General features: G+C 39.6%; 1 protein-coding gene across 1 annotated transcript in view; it reads right to left on the minus strand.

Annotated features, from left to right (window-relative positions):
• Nucleotides 1–20659, minus strand: part of AIM1 (absent in melanoma 1) — a 258316-nt gene that overhangs the window by 143757 nt on the left and 93900 nt on the right. The gene's annotated exons all lie outside the window — the stretch shown is intronic.

Below are 20659 nucleotides of genomic sequence, written 5' to 3' on the forward strand. Positions count from 1 at the left end.
CCTTCTTCACAGTCCAACTCTCACATCCATACATGACCACTGGAAAAACCATAGCCTTGACTAGATGGACCTTTGTTGGCAAAGTAATGTCTCTGCTTTTGAATATGCTATCTAGGTTGGTCATAACTTTTCTTCCAAGGAGTAAGCGTCTTTTAATTTCATGGCTGCAGTCACCATCTGCAGTGATTCTGGAGCCCCCAAAAATAAAGTCTGACACTGTTTCCCCATCTATTTCCCATGAAGTGATGGGACCAGATGCCATGATCTTCATTTTCTGAATGTTGAGCTTTAAGCCAACTTTTTCACTCTCTACTTTTACTTTCATCAAGAGACTTTTTAGTTCCTCTTCACTTTCTGCCATAAGGGTGGTGTCATCTGCATATCTGAGGTTAGATTCCCCAATTTAGGAAACAAAGTATTTTTCTCCTCTTACCAAATTTAGTAGTTATAACTCAAATCACTAGACCTCAAGTATGAGAAAATCATTGACCATTTTCAAATTTTTGAAAACAGAAAAGATTTGACATGAATCTTAATCATTCTAAAGGATTACTCATTTTTCTTTCACTTCTCCATCAAACAGTTTATATATGTCACCAATAGAAAAGGAAGATACTGATCAACCTAACTAAGTGCTTGGATTCCCCAATTGAAATGTAAGCAAGTTACTGAGAAAGCAAAACACATATGGGTTTACCATTCATCTGGCTACAGGACCTGCCGAGGACAAAGGAGTAGAATCTGATACTGTCCTTTTCCCTCCCTCTCAGCTCTCCCTGCATTTTTTCCCTTTGCCTCCTTACTACAGATCCTAGGGTTTTGCTATGTTTCCACATCAACTGTTAAACAGAAAAGTGATCTAGTAAAACTAATATGAAAGAACTATTTGCTCACCATGTGTACTGGGATGAATAGTGTCCCTCCAAATTCATGTTCACCTATAACCTCAGAACATGACCTTATTTGACATAGGGTCTTTCCAGATGCAATTAGTTAAATCAAGATGAAATCATACTATATTCAGGTGGACCCTTATAAAAAGAGGGAAATCTGGATACACAAATGGAAACACACAGATCCAGAGGGAAGAAGGCCATGTGATGCTGGAGGCAGAAATGGAGAGATGCAGCTGCTAGCCAAGGACACTAGGGATTCTGGCAATGACCAGAAGCCAGGAGGTAAGGAAGGATCTTCTTTGGAGCATTCAAGGGAGGATGGCCCTACGGACACCTTGTTTTCAGACTTCTAGCCTCCAGAACTGTGACAGAATAAATTTCTGTTGTTCTAAAGCCAGCAAGGTTGTGGTAATATGCGATGGCTGCTAAAACACTGTGCCACTCCACTGTAGTGAATGTGTTATTTTTAAGATGATTTCTGGATGAAGGCAATGCTTAATGCAAAGTGATGAAATAAAAGGTGCTTCTGGCAAGATAATAATTGAGAGGAGAAGACATTTATAGGGAACTGGGCCATTGGAGTTCCTTTTAAATAAGCTTGGCATGCAGCCTCCTCTGTGGAGATGTGAGCCTGGGCTAGTCTGAGCGGAGCACTTTTACTAAGCCTTAGGAAGAGAGGAAAGAGAAATGAAAAGGACACATGCACTTTGCCTTCCAGGGCATTCGAAAGACACCAAAAGTCCAGAGATGAAACAGGTTGCCTTGAGTAACCAGGAAGCCCGAAATAAAATCAAGAATAACAGGTATAGCAAGAGAGAATCTCTAGTAAATACCACTATATATCTCTATACTACCAGTTCCTTTAAATCCTAGCAAAGTTACAACATTTAGCAAAGTTAGTGCCAGGTGAAAGAATTAAATGTAAAAACATCAAATCACAAAGATTAGAAGGCCATTATATGCCATGTTAGAAGATAACACAGGATGGAAAACAATTTCCTAAGATTAAATGAAATGGAAGAAATAAAATAGAAAAATATTGGAATTTTACTGTGCCAACATTTTAAATTTTCCCATATTTTTTAAAAGTGAAAGATAATAATAAGCTAAGAAAATATTTGCAACACAAACATCCAACAATTGGTTAAGAGTCATACTAGACAAAGAAATCATACAAAATTATATAAAACTGTATTATATTAACAAACCTGGTAAAATGGGCAAGGGAAATAAATAATTTTCCAAGAAAAAAACTGTTAAGGTATTTCCCCAAATTCACTAGTAATAAAATAGATACAATTTTAAAATTAAAAGTGAAAGTGTTAGTTGCTCAGTCATGTCCGACTCTTTGCGACCCCATGAACTGTAGTCCACCAGGCTCCTCCATCCATGGAATTTTCCAGACAAGAATACTGGAGTGGATAGCTACTCTCTTCTCCAGGGGATCTTCCTAACCCAGGGATCGAATCTGGGTCTCCTGCATTGCAGGCAGACTCTTTACCATCTGAGCCACCAGGAGACCCACATACTACTAGGGGGCATATTAATTGCCACATCTATTTAATAAGGAATTTATTAGTATTTATCAAGAGACTTTAAAATGATAGTATACCTGTACCCTGTGATTCTACTTCTAGAAAAGATTTATAAGGAAATAATCAAAGAAGTACTCAATTTTTTTTTTAACCAAGATGTTATGGCAGTGTTATTTATAATAAAATTTGCAAACAACTCAACCAATTTGGGTAATGATTAGGTTATGGAACATCATTATAGAAAGCCATTTATTCTTTAAGGCATGGAGTGAAGCTTATAACTTTATGGTAGTTGAAAAGTAGAATAAAACTATGTTAAATATCCAAGAACACATGGAAACAGCATACACTAAATCTTTAGTGCTCTGGCTACCTGGATAATAATTTATGTTCTTACTATATTTTCCACGTTGTCATGCACTCTTTTATCATGAGAAAATATTTAATTTAAAAAGTTTTAAAACTCCTAATAGCCTCATCAGGGAAGTTTAAATAACAATTTTGAGTGGCAGTAACAGAAGGTAAAACCCAAATGATGAGACAGACCTTTTTACATAATCTAATAAAATATTAATGTGCAGATTTTACCTGCCAGTCTCAATTTCTTTTTCCCAGTTTCCTTGGCCAGTAATTCCTAACCTAAATTTTGGAATATCCCAAGTGACTGTCAATTATCTCACGAGAGTCACATTTTTTTCTTGGATAGTTTCCAAGACACCATTTGTTTTTAAAACCTCACTCTGTTTAAGGCAATTAGTATCTGTTTTGAGTTTATCAGAGAATTAGAAAGTAATCTTCGAAAGAAAGGTGAGTTTGCAGTGGTGGCAGCTAGACTGAGGTGAGGGCCAGGAGAGCACAGAACTTGACAAGAGAATGATTTTGTTTTATTTCCTTCTGTACATAATTCCAAAATCATTTCTTCTTCTTCAAAGGGAACATTGTGCCAATAACCAAAGAGTATTCTGATTTCATTTTCCAGGGCTCTGTATCTTTTTGTTCCTCCTGCTCTTTTTTGTTATTTACACACATTTTATAGAACAAGTCAGCAAACCCACAAAATGAAACTGGCGAAGGTTTGCCTTCACACTGATCCTGGATAAAGTCTTCTGATTTAGTATTCTATAGTTTTCTTTTAGATCAGCGGTTGGCAAACTATGGTCTGTAGGCCACACTGGGTCCACTGCCTATTTTTGTAAATAAAGTTTTATTGGAACAATGACATAGTAGTTGCAACCCAGAAGTATCTATGGCTACTTCAGTGCTACAATGGCAGAATTGGGTAGTTGCAACAAGACTGGATGATTAACAGTGTCTAAAATATTCAGTCTCTTTGGCCCTTTATTTGCTGACCCCTGTTTTAGATCACAAACTCCTACAGCCTTGCTTGCCAGAGTCTTCTTTTTGCACTTTCATTGAAGAGGAATAGAACTAGAATTCTAGTAAACATTATTAGATAATTATAATACAAGATAAGCTCAAACTTACTCAAAATCTGGATAAATTCAAAGACAGGAAAAATTCACCCACAATTCACGATGTAGGTCCAAAGTGGCATAAGTCTTTGACTTCCTTAACTTTCCTGACTACTTTTATAGCCATCCTCCATGATAGCCCCCGTAATCTGCTCCTCCTGGTAGTTAAGCCTTTGGGTAGTTCCTGCTCACACACACATGTAACAGTATCTTGCTTCTCAGACTCATGACATTGTGGCTTTTCTCTCCCTCTGTCTCTCTCTCATCACTTACTCCTATCATATCATGGAGAGACCCACATGACAAGAGCTGGGACCTCCAACCAATAGCCAGTGAGGAACTGGGACCTCCTCACAAGAGCCATACAAGTAACCTCGGAAATTGGTCTTCTAGCCCCAATCATTCATACGACTGTGGCCTAGCCAACTTCTCGATTTCCACCTAAGAGAACCTGTGCTGCAACCAGCCAGCAAAGCTGCTCCCAAATTCCTGATTTGCTCCAACTGTGAGATAGAAATGTTTGTTTTTTTAAGCCCTTAAATTTGGGGATAATTTGAGTACACAGCAACAGATAATGGATATACTCTCCTCTGTCTCCACTTACACGTCCCAGTGTTTAGCTTTAGAAACCTTTCTGTACAAGACTGTCAGACGTAAGACATGGTCCTTGAAATGGATCATGAATTGGCTCTAGATCAGGTCATAATATAAATGTCGCGTGGAAATTTTTCTCTATACTATAAAAATTCCAGGTTTATATCAGCTATTAAAACAGCTCTTCATTTTTCCTGTCTACTGCTACAAAGACACTAGCTAAAGACCGAAATGACTGAGGTCATGTGAGGGCCCTGGAAATAACACCATGTTCACGCCAGGAGGTCAAAAACTCACCAAAACATAACCAAACAACCCCCAAAGTGTCATGGGAACCTGAGCTCAAACTTCTCAGATCAGTTTAGGCTTCCAAACAGCTTTCAGCCTCCTTTCTACTTTCAGTGGATGAGGGGAATGATATAAGCAGTATTCGTATTCATGTAGCACTTTGAAAAGTAGCACCTTTATATCATAATCTATCTTTAATCCTCACAGCAATGCTGACTTGCAGTTTTAAAATAAGGGTTATCTTACTTGAATATTGTACAGCACAGGGACATACAGACATTATTTTGTAATAACTTTAAATACAGTATAATCTATTTAAAAACTGAATCACTATGTTGTACACCTGAAAATAATATTGTAAAGCAACTATACTTCAATAAAAAAAGAGTCACCTTATTTTAAGATTAGATGAGAGAAAACATTAAAGAGAAATTAACATTTAAGACAGAATATTAGTATCAGAATAGAAAATAATATCTAATTATTTCTGTGAAGCATTAGGATGCTTCACAGAGAATGTGTAAAGCTAAGAAGTTTAATGAGGGGCCTCAGAGGTCAAATCAGAGGTCAAATCGGGACAGACTGAGGTGTACCTGGTGTGGCACCCCATTTTTTTCACTGGTTCAGTACTTAGGGTATACTCTCTAGACTTACTTCTATGTTTGGATTAGAGAATCACACCCTTGACCTTCAATTGCTCAAGCCCTCCAAGAACCTATTGGTTACCCTGAGAACATACTAACTCTCGGGGAGCAGCTACTCATCTTTGTACCCCCATCAGTATGTATTCAGTAGTGCAGTGAATTCACATGGAAAGTCCTCAGAAAATGTCTGAGAAAGGCAAGGAGGGAGGAAAAGAGGAAATAAAAAGGGGATGTTAAGTATAATTTTCTTGTTTTCTTCAACCTATAAAACCTATAGTATTCTAAAGTATTTTAACCAGGGCTGAATAATTTCTCTCAATGGACTTATTTCTATTTAAAATTTCTGAAGTGGACAAAAATCAGGCAGAACACATTCATGGAAGTACAAAGGAGGGGAGAAAAGCTTCTCTTTGAATTAACAGTGACTCATCTCCTAAGAAATCTAGGTTACGAGGCACAATTAAGAGATTGTGTTTATTGGAGTATTTCACTCTCAAAGAGCTTCAATAGACATGCAGAAGACAGTAATGATTTTTGTCATACTGAAGTGAATATTCTGGTGCCTTGAGAACATAATCATTATTTATAGCAATATTACCCATAAAACAGGGCCCTGACCACAAGCACCTGTAAACTAATTGATGACTCAGCAAACAAAGAAAAGAAGCCCCTCCACATCAAGACACGCTTGTGGTTGGCACATTCATGTCATTTGTACTCACTGATAACATCTGGTTTTATGAATCCAGAGTGGACCCACATCAGCTCTTTGTCCTGACAGACTCCCAGGGAGCCAGCCAAGCCTTCGTACAGAGGGTGCTACAGGCTATAGCAATATGACAAGGACACCTGGGTGCCTTCACAGAACAAGCTGACAAAATGCGTAAAGTGCTAAAACAAAAAATTCAACAAACCACAAAGCAATGTGGCCATTTCTGCATATATCTTCCCCTCATCCTGGTATGAGGGGGGGATCTCATCCCACCTACTGGTAGAAGTGTTCTTAGAATTTGGCTCAGATAGTAAAGAATCTGCCTGCAATGCGGGAGACTTGGGTTCAATCCCTAGTTTGGGAAGATCCCCTGGAGAAGGGAATGGCAACCCACTCCAGTATTCTTGCCTGGAGAATTCCATGGACTGAGGAACCTGGTGGGCTACAGTCCATGGGGTCAGAACTCAACTGAGTGACTAACACATTCATGTTCACAGGTAGAAAGATTCAGTGAATAAAATAGAACCTAATACCTGCTTTGCAGTTAGATGTGTTTGCTTAATAAAAATAGGTAATTTGTTTGCTCATCTGGGTCTACAGTCCCCTTGTCTTCAATTCCATTTCAGACATAATTCCCAAGGTGCTTTGGAATCTGAATGTTTTTCAAAAGACTGTGTGAAGAAAGTATCTGGACTGAATGAAATATTTAAGTGTCCACCTAAGAAGGTACTTATATATCACTTAGGAAAGTTAGAGACCATTTAGAGAGGTTTATTCCAAGGTAGAGATTAGGAGACTAAATGGCAGAGGGCCGGATGGACATGTGTTTAGCAGGCTGTGGGGACTAGTCCTGGGAACAGCCCCAACAACTCCCTGTCTGTCCTACTCCTACCTCACACTAGAGGGTAAAGTCATTTTCCACTCTCTTTCGAGCTGCTACCCTGGGGGAGAGGCCACATGGAGGGACGGTGTAGGGGAGAACCTAGAAACTTGACCAACAATAAGAACTGAGGCCCTGGACACACGGCCCCAGCAAACCAGTCCCCACCAGCTCCCAGCTGTTTCAGCTGAGTTGTCAGACATGTGACTGAGGGAGCCATCTGAGACGTTCCAGCCTTAGCAGACACCACATAGAGCAGATACAAGCCTATTCCATGTGCCCTGCTCAAATTCCAATCATTAGAAACAATAAAGCAAAATTTTCAATAGATGTTACGTGGCAATAGATAACTGAAACAGGCTAATGTCAAATAGCCTTCTGCTAAAATCTTTTTTTTTTTTTTTTAATGCCACACTTGGTTATTTCTTGCAGAAATCACCCACAGTAAATCCAACTGTACTAAAAACTTATTAGATAGAACATGGACTCTGAATAGATACACTCTAGAAAGGATGGAATGATTCAGGGAAAGTTTTCATTTTAAAATAATACAATGCAGGAGACACAGGTTTGATTCCTGGTCCAGGAAGATCCAACACGCCATGGAGCAACTAGGCCCCAGAGCCACAGCTATTGAGCCTCTGCTCTAGAGCCTGGCAACCACATGAAGCCTGCATGCCCTAGAGCCTGTGCCCAGCAACAAGAGAAGCCATGTCAATGAGAAGCTCTCACACCACAACTACAGAGTAGCCCCCACTTGCCACAACTAGAGAAAAGCCTGTGCTGCAACGAAGACCCAGCAGAGTCAAATATAAATGAATAAATAATTTCTAAAAACTAATATATATAATCATTTTTATCTTATTTTAAATGAATAGAGCACTGGGGAGGAAAAAATAGAAAATCAACTCAGCTGTATGAAGCATTTAAGATATAGTGTAGTAGTAATAACTACTTTTATGGGATGGTTGCTATATCCCAAGCACTATGCTATGTTTTACAGCTATTATCTCATTTAATCCTTACAATGAACCTGTGAGATAGGTGTTATTATCTGTACTTTATATAGATGAGGAAACTGAGGCTCAAAGAGATTAAGCAATTTGCCTAAAAGTCACCCAGCTAGGAAGGTTTGGAGCTGAGATCTGAACTTGGCCAGCCTGACATGAAAGCCATTTAACTATAATGTACAATACAGTCTGCAGCTTTAATAGTAAAATAGTTTCATTATCCAGGTACTTTTATGGTCAGAGAGGAATGTGCCTGACAGTAATAACGCCAAAGTCTAAGTGTTAGTCACTCAGTCGTGCCGACTCTTTGCGACCCCATGCACTATAGCCTGCCAGGCTCTTCTGTCCATGAGATTTCCCAGGCAAGAATTCTGGAGTGGGGTGCTACTTCTTCCTCCAGGGAATTTTCCCGACCCAGGGATTGAACCCAGGTCTCCCACATCACAGGTGGATTCTTTATCTCCTGAGCTACAGCAGAAGCCCACAGTAATAATAGCAAAAATTAAAAGCCAATATTTTGACCTTAAATAAGTATTTTTACATTCAATTTGGCATTCTTTTGCTTTACTCTGGTATTTGGTTAGATTCATGCTATGTAATTCTTGGAAGATACGGGAAATTTTCTCATATACAGCATGGACATCTGTCCTTTTCCTAGTTTATATTTCTTAAAAGATTATTTGTTATATAAAAGGGAGAACTGAGACATCACCATCTGATACTGAGGATTTATCCTGATTAGCCCTGTGAACTGTAGCGTTTGATTTGCTCTCTACTTTGCTGGCCCTGCCCATCTCACCTATTTTTCTTTTCTTTCAAAAACATACTCCTCCCCACTCCCTACCCCCTCACAAGCCCATGCTATCCTTTCATTATTCTGAAAGGCCCCATACTGAATGACCCTGATTTGCAAGGCTGCAGATGGCAATATATTCCACACAAAGCCAGAGAACAGAAGAAAATGAAAGAAACATAGTTTTCTCAAAGGCTAAATTATCAAGCCCTGCAAAATATTTTTCTACTTCAAAGACTTTAAAATGAAGTAAAAATCCCCCCAAAAAGAGTTGCTCTAAAATCAAGTGAATGGCTAGTTTTATTTGCTTTAGAACCTTAATGAGCAGCTTGCTTTCACAAAAGACCAAGGGAAAGGACACTCTTGTTTATCTGAGCAAAAATTGGAGGAGAGTCTATCATACCTCAGAATACCTGATATGTTACTTTCACAAAGAACCTACACAGCCTCTCAGTTTTACCAAATTGCACTAGAATTTAAGATGACGTTTTGATGTGTAGAAAGGACAATGACCCGAAGGACTGATATGCTTGTTTTAGGACAAACATTTGTGTGTATTTGCATCCTTAGAGCAAAAGGAGAATCTGATTTGATATCAGAGGACCTTACTTAAAATATCATCTCTGCCACAACTTACTATATCACCTAGGGCATGACACAATCTGATTCTTAGATTCTTTACCTGTAAAATAAGGATAATGATACAATATGCCCCAGAGTTGTTATAAGATTTAAATGAGATAATACTTATGACTGTTTTAGTCCCTCAGTCGAGTCCGACTCTGCGACCCTATGGAATATAGCCCGTCAGGCTCCTCTGTTCATGGAATTCTCCAGTTAAGAACACTGGAGTGGGTAGCCATTACCTTCTCCAAGGGATCTTCTCCAGGGACTGAACTCAGGTCTCCAGGAGGCAGATTCTTTACTGTCTGAACCACAAGGGACTTCACAAATTATAAAATTCATTACAAATTTTAATTATCATAAGGTCTCCTATCTTACAGGAACATTTTACAATATATTTTATGAGTGTACTACTTTCAACTTACCAAAGAAAAAGTACTATAATACTATTATACATCATATTGTTTAAATCAGACACATCAAAACCAGAAGAGTTGAGATATTTAATTTTCATATCTGGTCAATTTATAACATACTGTGTTCCATTCAATAAATATGCTCATTAATTCATTTGACAAAAAAATTCTGAGTGACTTACTACAGTGAATAAAATAGCCTCAGGAAGCTTATATTTGAATGAGAGAGACAGAATCAAGACAAAATAAGTTGTTATAAATTATTATCCCAGGTACTTATAAGTTCCACAGAGAAAAATAAAATGGAATAAGACATAAAGTGATGACATCAGAGCACCTAAATATATTAAGCAAATATTAACAGATATGAAGAGAGAAATAGATAACAATATACAATAATAGTAGGGAACCTCAATATTCCACTTTCAACAATGAGTAGATCATGCAGACAGAAAATCAATACTGAAACACTGGACTAGAACTGTATCTTAGATTGAATGCACTCGACAGGCATCCCCAGTGGTTTAGTGGTAAAGAATCCACCTGCAATGCATGAGATACAGAAGATGCAGGTTTGCTCCCTGGGTCAGGAAGATCCCCTGGAAGAGGGCATGGCAACCCACTCCAGTGTTCTTGCTTGGAGAGTCCCATGGACAGGAGCCTGGCGGGCCACAGTCCATAGGGTCGCAGAGAGTGGGGCATGACTTAAAGGACGGAGCATGCATGCTACAGACATATACAGGTGGACCTAATAGATAAATAGAGACAAATGTAACAGACATTTACAGAATATTCCACCCAACAGTAGAATACACATTCTTCTCAAGTATATACAGGACAGTCTCCAGGATAGAACACGTTAGGTCACAAAATAAGCATCAGCAAACACAAGAAGATTGAAATCATGATAAATATCTTTTCCAACTTCAATAGTTTGAAACCAGGAATCAATAATAGGAAGAAAACTCAAAAATTCAAAAATGTTTGAAAATTAAATAAAACAGTCCTAAATAATTAATGGGTCAAACAAAAATTAAAAAGGGAAATCAAATAATATCATGGATTGAATAAGAATGTAAACACAACATACCAAAACTTACAGGATGCAATAAAATCAGTTCTAAGAGGCAAGTTATAGCAATAAATGCTTAGAGAAAAGAAAGATCAGAAATAAATAACACAACTTTATACCTCAAAAATTAGAGGACAAATTAAACCCAAAGTTAGCAGAAGAAAAGAAATAAAGATTAGAGAGAAAATAAATGAAATAGAGATCAGAATAACAGCCAAAAAGAACAATGAAACTGAGAACTGTTTTTCTGGAAAGATTAATATTTAGCTAGAATAAAGGGAAATCTCAAAGAAACTTAGAAATGAAAGAAGAGACATTACAACTGATGCTATAGAAGTATAAATAATCATAAGAGGTTACTATGAACAATTATATGTCAAAAATTGGCTACTCTAGAAGAAATGGAAAAATGATTAGAAACATACAACCTACCAAGACTGAATAATGAAAACACTGACAAATTAAACAGACCAATATAAGTCAGGAGATTAAAACAGTAATAAAAAGTCTCCCAACAGGACTTCCCAGTGGCACTGTGGATAATAATCTGCCTGCCAAGGTAGAGGACATGGGTTCAATTCCTGGTCTCAGAAGATCCCACATGCTGCAGAGCAACTATGCCCATGTGCCATAACTACTGAGTCCATGCTCTGCAACAAGAGAAGCCACCACAATGAGAAGCTCACACATTGCTGAAGGGTAGCCCTAGCTCGCTGCAACCAGAGGAAGTCTGTGCACAGTGGAGAAGATCCAATGCAAACAAAGATAATGAACAAATAAATCAAAAGAAAAAATATATAACCTCCCAACAAAGAAAAGCTCATGACCAAATAGTTTCACTGGTGAAGTCTACCAAACATTTAAAGGAGAATTAAAATCAATCCTTCTCAAACTCTTCCAAAAAACAGAATAAAAAACAGAATGGCCTTTATAAGGCCAGAATTACCCTAATACCAAAGCCATATAAGGACACTAACAGAAAGACAAACCATAGGCCAAGATGATACAAAAACTTTCAACAAAATACTAGCAAACTCAATTCAACAGCAAATTAAAAGTAATGATAAAAAATAATATACTATGATCAAATGGGATTTATCCCTGGGATGCAAGGATTATTCAACATACACAAATCACTATAACTATGGTATACCACATTAATAGAATGAAAGACAAAAATCATATGATCATCTCAATAGATGCAGAAAAAACATTTGCCAAAATTCAACATCCTTTTAGTATAAAAACTAGCAGATTGGGTATAGATGGAATGAAACTCAACATAATAATAGCCATATATGACAAGTCTTCAGTTAACATCACACTCAACAGTGAAAGGTTTAAAGCTTTCCTGCTAAGATCAGGAACAAAACAAGGGTGTCCACACTCACTATTCCTATTCAACATAGTACTGGTAGTCCTACCTAAAGCAATTAGGCAAGAAAAAAAAACAAAGTATCCAAATTGGAAAGAAAGAAGTAAAATTGTCTGTTTGCAAATAATATCTTATAGATAGAAAACAATCAAAAACTGTTGAAACTAATAAATTCAATAAAGTTATAGGATACATCAACATATAAAAATTAGTTGCATTTCTATACACTAACAATGAACTATTGGAAAAATAAATGTTTCTCTGAGCTCAGCGAGCTAGCCTAGCAAATTAATCAAACTCAAGGAGGTGATCATTGGGACCTCTAATCTATAGCTGGTTGGCCAAAAGCATGGGTAACAACTCGGGCTTTCAATTGGCATATGAAGCAGTGAGAAGGGGTGATGTGGGGGAGAGACAGTCTTGTAGGACTGAGCCTTTTACCTGTGGAATCTGACTGGATCTCTAGGTAGATATTGTCAGAACTGAATTAGATTGCAGGACACCCAGGGGGTGTTGGAGAATTGCTTGGTGGTGTGAGAAAACCCAGTACCCCCATAAGAATTATACAGAATTGTATATAGCAATTCCACTTCTGGGTATATATCAGATAGAAATGTAATCACTATCTCAAAGAGATGTCTGCACCCCTATACTCATTGTAGCATTATTAACAATAGCCAAGACATGAAAACCACATAAATGCCCATCCACAGACGAATGGCAAAGAGCATTACTATGCAGTTGCTGTTCAGTCACTCAGTCATGTCCAACTCTTTGAGACCCAATGGACTGCAGCACAACAGTCTTCCCTGTCCTTCACCATCTCCCTGAATTTGCTCAAACTCATGTCCATTGAGTTGGTGATGCCATCCAACCATCTCATTCTCTGTCATCCCCTTCTCCTCCTGCCTTCAATCTTTCCCAGCATCAAGGTCTTTTCTAATGAGCCAGCTCGTTGCATCAGATGGCCAAAGGATTGGAGCTTCAGCATCAGTCCTTTCAATGAATATTCAGGACTGATTTCCTTTAGAATTGACTGGCTTGATCTCCTTGCAGTCCAAAGGACTCTCAAAAGTCTTCTCCAACACCACAGTTCAAAAGCATCAATTCTTTGGTGCTCAGCCTTCTTTATGGTGCAACTCTCACATCCATACATGACTACTGGAAAAACCATAGCTTTGACTATACGGACCTTAGTTGGTGAAGTAATGGCTCAGCTTTTTAATATACTGCCTAAGTTTGTCAAAGCTTTTCTTCCAAGCAGCAAGTGTCTTTTAATTTCATGGCTGCAGTCACCATCTGCAGTGATTTTGGATCCCAAGAAAATGAAGTCTGTTATTGTTTCCATTGTTTCCCCATCTATTTGCCATGAAGTGATGGGATTGGATGCCATGATCTTAGTTTTTTGAATGTTGAGCTTTAAACTAGATTTTTTTCACTCTCTTCTTTCACTTTCATCAAAAGGCTCTTTAGTTCTTCTTCCCTTTCTGCCATAAGGGCGGTGTAATCTGCATATCTGAGGTTATTTATATTTCTCCCAGCAATCTTAATTCCAGCTTGTGCTTCATCCAGCCTGGTATTTCACATGATGTACTCTGCATTTACATTAAATGTTAGTATGCAGAAAGAATACAAATACAAAGACTTGAGCTTGATGTAGTCTAAGAAGGTAAAAAAGGCCAGGGTATATGGAAGGGGTAAACAAAGCAGACAGTGGTAGGTGGTGATGCAGTTAGGGACTAAGTCATGGACCATGTTGCTTGGGATTTTATTCTGATTGCAACTGGGAGCATTGGAGCAGAGAAATATTAATACCATATGACCAAGTTTTTCAAGAATCCCTTGACTTATATGTAGGGTACAGACTGTAGAGAGAGTAAGAATAAAAAGAGGAAGACCAGTCAGGTAGCCGTTGGAATAATCCAAGCTAGATATGGTAGAAATATGGACCAGGATGAGGGTATGTGCTAAGAAGTGGTCAGATTCTACACATACCTTAAAACTATGACCAACAGAATTGACTGATAAAATGAATGTGCCGTATGAGAGAGACAAAGATTTTCAAGACAATTACAGGATTTTTTTCTTTGCCCTAAATTACTGGGTTATAGGTTTGCTTTGATGGGAAGCACTGGGAAAGAGGTGGGTTTTGGACCTCTTCTGTCAGGAGGGCACATTAGACATTATGTAGTGATGTTAGAAGGCTATTGGATATGCAAGTCTGGGATGTGGGACAGAGGTTGACACTGGAGATAAAAATATGAGAGTCCTCAGCACACTCAGGATTAAATGTGTAGGACTAGACAGCTTACCTAGAATGTGGATGCAGAGAAAGAAAAGGGCTCAAGGATTGAGCCCTGAGGGCTTCCAATATTTAAAAGATAAAGAGTAACCTCCAAGATTGGGAACAGGAAGAATAAACAGCCAAAGAAAAAAAAAGAGATTCTATGGAGACAGGAGAAAAAGGACAAGGTATTAGTGTCATATGAGCCCAGTGAAAGGAGGAGGCTGGAGGTGTGAAAAACGATGCTGATAATTTGAGTCAACTAAGGTCTACAAACTGTTGAGTTTGTCATCCTGGTAGCACCTAAATTTGATGTTTCTTTCCATGTGGAAGGAATTCATTTAGAGGGACCCTTGGCCCCCATCTACCCCTTTCCTGACTCTGCCTCTGTAGTGACAGTGACTTCTCCAGGTGGTAAATCTGGGCAGAATTAACTGGACATGCCTGGCTCATCTCTTTTCTCAGGAGCTGGCAGCTTGCCAGGAGCAGGTTGTTTCTCCAGGGCCAGGATCTCTGCTTCTCTAGGTGAGCAGGCCCAAGATATAATCTGTACAGAGCTCAGGCAAGAAAATGAGTGCTATTAATGAGGCGGCCCTGGGAGACCTCCAGAGCCTCACAGTGTCAGAGGAGCCTGGTTGGAGTAAGCTTCAGAAGGGAAAAAAATGGGAGAAAACTGGGAGATAGCAAGAATGAACAACTTACGTGGGTTTTTTCTGTTAAAGGGCAGAGAAATGAAGGGGGCATGTGGGACCAAAGAAAGTGTCTGTGTTTTAAGACAGATGGTATTATAGTATTTGTATGCTGATGAGAATGACCTAGTTGAGAGTAGGGGGAGTAATGAAGTGGGTTGGAGAGAGGTTATTCATGGAACAAAAATCCTTGAGCAGGTGAAAAGGCATGGGATCGGGAGCACAGGTGGAAGGCTTGGCTTTAGATAGGAGCATGGGCCTCCATGGCAATGGATGAGAAAAGTCAGAGTTCAGGTACAAATGAGGGTCAATTGGTGGTGACTGAATTTTCTCCAAATGAGAAGCAACGTCACCAGCTGAGATGGGGGTGTGGGGGCTGAAGATCTGAGGAGAGGCGATGATGTGGGAGAAGGTAGGACTTACGGAAATACCACAGGCTTGCTGGTCAGCACCTAGCACCCACTCAGCCTATGCAGTCATGATTGTAAAGTGAAACCAGTTGGTACAGTTGTGAGTTTTCCTCCAATCACCTTCAGTTAGAAAATGTATTTAGTTAGACGACTGTATTTTGTCAATACTGGGGTTTTCCCAGGTGAGTGTGATGAGCCAGAGGCAAGGGAGCTGAGGTTGTATGCAGAGGAGTGGTGGTGCTGCTGCTGCTAAGTCACCTCAGTTGTGTCCCGCTCTGCGCGACCCCAGAGATGGCAGCCCACCAGGCTCCCCCGTTCCTGGGATTCTCCAGGCAAGAACACTGGAGTGGGTTGCCATTGCCTTCTCCATTGTGTGAAAGTGAAAAGTGAAAGTGAAGTTGCTCAGTCGCGTCCGACTTGTAGCGACTCCATGGACTACAGCCCACCAGGCTCCTCTATCCATGGGATTTTCTAGGCAAGAGTACTGGAGTGGCTTGCCATTGCCTTCTCCGAGGAGTGGTGCTAAGGGGCCAAAAATCTACACTGGAGGGAGTTAGGTGGAATGATAGAAGGCATGAAAGAGGAAGGTCAAGGCGTTGGATAAAATGCTGGTAGAGATGGTGAAAATGTTGGCAATGACAAGGCCTAGGGCATGACAGAGGGCACGGTGGAGGTTAGGACAGCAAACTGAGGCTGGGTCATCCACATGGATATTAAAATCATCAAGAGCCAGGCCAGGAATAGTGCCAACCAGAGAACAGGTGATTCTGGTGCTAAAATCTTCAATGAATGAGCAGTGGGGAGAGGAGGGATGAGTAGGAAGACTGGCAAGGAACTCATATGTCTCCACGGGACTGAGAAGGCAGGTAGAACAACGGTCTGGAAACAGCAACGAAGGAAGCAAAGCTGGTCCCCCACAGGGTGCGAGGTAGAACTGTAGGAAAGCAGACATCCATACAGGACAGTGATGCAGGAAACATAATGTCTGGGAGGGCGGGTAGGGTACTTGTTCTGAAGGACACCTCAGAGAGAGACTGTAGGAATTTTCCTGATGCTGCAACTACAATAGCAGAGAGCACGGTGGAAGCGCTTAGGGAGAAGTTCAGAGAGTCCGGAGGGAAAAGCCCAATGACAAAGCGACAATGACTGAGGCCAACAACATGCAGGCACCAGGCAGATTAGTGCTGATGGCCCCTTAAAGGCAGGTGGATAATTGGGTTCTCACTAGAGCCTCCTTCTGGGGCTGGTCCCCTGGGGCTGGGGGAGGAGAAGGTGGTGCTCAAGGAGCTCTTTAAGCTCCACAGGCTCATCATGTATGTGAATGAATGAGTGAAAGAGTGAATCGATAGAAACAATTCTGGCTTTTCACTACTGTGAGTCTTGTGAGTCCCATGTCATCATTAGATTGTTATTAAAATGTACACTGTTAATCACTTTTGTATTTTAATTTGGAAGCTGAGGAAAAGACAGTTGGCTGGTTAATTATCCTTCAAAGAGAGCACCAAACAGGAAAAATAAAACACCTCTTATTATGCTTTATACTATGTGTTCTCAGAAAAGTTGTTTGGATATGGAATCTTATAGACCAAATATTATCTATTGCCTGTGAAGTAAAGGAAGTTATTTTGAAAAGTTGAGAACTCTTTGCAGGGCAAACTGCTCTGGCTTGTTTTGTTTATGTAATTTTACTTTTGGTATATTAGATTATCTTAAATCACAACATATAAAGGAGAGAGGTGAAAGAGGAAGAGGAAGGAGGAGGGAGGAGGAAAAGGGAGAAGAGAAAGTTAAAGCAAATTAAATCTTCCAGTATTTTTAAAGTAGTACCCCAGTAGTTCAGCTGGAACATGCTTCAGTACACCTCTTGTATTGACATATATAGGCCTGAATGTTATGCTGTGTCTATATTTATAACAAGCAGAAATGTTTCTGCTGCTGAGTTTTACATGAAAACTGCTCAAAAGATCAGTTTTTTCCCCTACCAAATTAATTCAAAAGCGATTGGGCTTGCCTGGAGGCTCAGTGGTAAAGAATTTGCCTGCCAGTGCAGAAGACGCAGTCTTGATCCCTGGTCCGGGAAGCTCCCATGTGCCATGGAGCAACTAAGCCCATGTGCCACAACTACTGAGCCTGTGCTCTCAAGCCCAGGAGCTGCAGCTACTGAAGCCTGAGCACTGAGAGCCGGGCTCGGCAACCGGAGAAACCACTGCAATGAGAAGTCCAAGCGCCGCACCTAGAGAGCAGCCCCCACTCGCCACAGCTAAAGCCTGTCAAAGCAACCGAGACGCAGGACAGCCATAAATAAATAAACTTAAAAAAATAGATGAAGAAACTGAATGGCTGGGAGGTAACTTAGCATAATGTAATTGTGATGAAAAAGTCTTACTCATAAAAACAATCAACTCCAGCATTACTTTGATGAGTAAAGCTTCTTTTAGTCTGAAGAGGATACCAGACCCTTGATTATTTTAACCCACACTATGATTCTTTAAGGTCAATTCATTATTTTTCAAAGATCAAGGGTTCATTAAAAAATAAATGAATTCTTGAAACACACCAAGAACTACATCAGGGCAGAAGATGACCAAATGGTGTCCTTTTAAGAATCTGTTGAACTTGTCTACAGGTCAATTCACTTTAGAGTATGCTAGTCACCATCCACCTCTGAGGGCTTTAAAAAGTACCTGCGCTTCACCTGCTTTACCACAGCTGCTGCTGCTGCTAAGTTGCTTCAGTCGTGTCCAACTCTGTGCAACCTCAGAGACGGCAGCCCACCAGGCTCCCCCATCCCCGGTATTCTCCAGGCAAGAACACTGGAGTGGGTTGCCATTTCCTTCTCCAATGCATGAAAGTGAAAAGTGAAAGTGAAGTCGCTCAGTTGTGTCTGACTCCTAGCGACCCCATGGACTGGAGCCTACCAGGCTCCTCCGTCCATGGGATTTTCCAGGCAAGAGTACTAGAGTGGGGTGCCATTGCAATAACACTATTCTAAAATGAAGCTCCTGAAAAGGTGATAATGTCAGTCACATTAGTTTTAGGCACCTAACATCACTACTTGTTGATAGAATTACCACATTCTTATCTAGCTGTTGATTGTGTCCAGTTACTTGTAAAGAACTCCTTGAGGGCAGGGACCATTTTTCATCATCCCCAGTAGTTAATATAATAATCACTATGGGATAAATAGCAAATGGAAACATGTACTGTCCCAAGTTAGAGTGAAGAAGGACTAAAATATTGCTTTATATTCCTGAAAAAAAAAAAAAAAATTCTGTCTACCAGATTCTTGACAATGCTGCCACCTAAAGAGTGTTATTTGCCAATGCTTCTCAAATATCTTGCTATCCCAAGTAATACTTAACATGCTCTTTCAGCAAGGAGTTGGTGCCTCTAAGGGAATTCCAAGTTTCCATATTATTTAAAAAAGTAAAAAGGAGAGTGGGATGAAGGAGAAATGGAACAGAGTCCAAGACAAGAGAAGCATTATTCAGAAAAAAGAAAAAAATTTAAAGAGGCCCTACAATTTTGAATTCATAAAAATACAACTTGAAACTTAATAAAAATAATGTTGACAGGATAGCCAAACCATAAAGATATTAATATAAAAATCTACCTAACTTATCAAAAATATTAAATATGGGATATCAACTTTCTCAAGTCATAAAAACAGTGAAACCACACCTGGAAATAGAATAAGTGGGTATTAAACTGAAATAAGAAGTCTTAAATAGTTTTAAAATTTGGATTTACCTGAGTTGTTATGTTTCATTGTCTAGAAGTAGACATAATCTACAAATACTATTAGGGATGATATTCAAAATGTTTAAGAACCAGTTAGATGCCAACTAATTAAAATATATATCCAATCAATCCAAATGGAAGGAGACAAAGATATTTTACTGATGGGCATCTGCCATATATCAGCTCTGCACACCATGAAATAATCTTTTAATAACACATTAACCTTTTTTGAGAGAGAACTAATCACATGGAAAATTATCATAATATATATGTATTTTATTTTTACACACAATAATAGGAGGAGAAGGGGAAGACAGAGGATGAGATGGTTGGATGGCATCACTGACTCGATGGACATGAATTTAAGCAAGCTCCAGGAGTTGGTGATGGACAGGGAAGCCTGGCACGCTGCAGTCCATGGGGTCACAAAGAGTCGGACACTACTGAGTGAATGAACTGAACTGATATGTATTTTAACTAACCAGAAGTTTATTTTTTTAATTGCTCATTTGTTAACTTAAAGCATTTATTTGGCTGATTTGTTATTGGATTAGTCTAATAAGTTTCATGAAATTGCTTCATAAAGTGATGTATGAATGTAGGATATTATTGTAATTTGAATACCATATATATTTAGTCCATTTGTTAGAATAACAGATAGAAGAAAGCAGATTGCTTAGTACCAGGTAAACAAAGAATAACTCCTATCCTAAAGTGATTCTTCCTGTCCCAAATTAAAAACATCATGGGGAAATACAAAGGGCTATCCCAGACTCTGGCAAATTTATTCTCAAGGAATCAAAATATATATTGAGTGATAAATGAAGGATAAACACACACATTTACTGAGATCCTCTGATACCAGGAAATAACCAGGCACTAGAGCTTCAAAGCCAAGGTTTCTGGACTTCCCTGATGGTGCAGTGGATAAGAATCCGCCTGCCAACCTAGGGACACAGGTTTGATCCCTGATCTGAGAAGATTCCACATGCTGCGGAGCAACTAAGCCCATGCACCACAACCACTGGGCCCGTGCTCTAGAGCCCGAGAGCCACAACTTCTGAGCCCATGTGCTGCAGCTACTGAAGCCTGTGCGCCTACAGCTTGGGCTCCACAACAGAAGCACCACAGTGAGAAGCCCGTGCACCACAGCAGAAGAGGAGCCCCTGCTCAGCGCAACTAGAGAAAGCCCACACAAAGCAACGAAGACCCGATGCAGCCAAG

The sequence above is a fragment of the Bison bison genome, unplaced genomic scaffold (genome assembly GCF_000754665.1).
Source record: "Bison bison bison isolate TAMUID 2011002044 unplaced genomic scaffold, Bison_UMD1.0 scf7180017864373, whole genome shotgun sequence".
Lineage (NCBI taxonomy): Eukaryota > Metazoa > Chordata > Mammalia > Artiodactyla > Bovidae > Bison > Bison bison.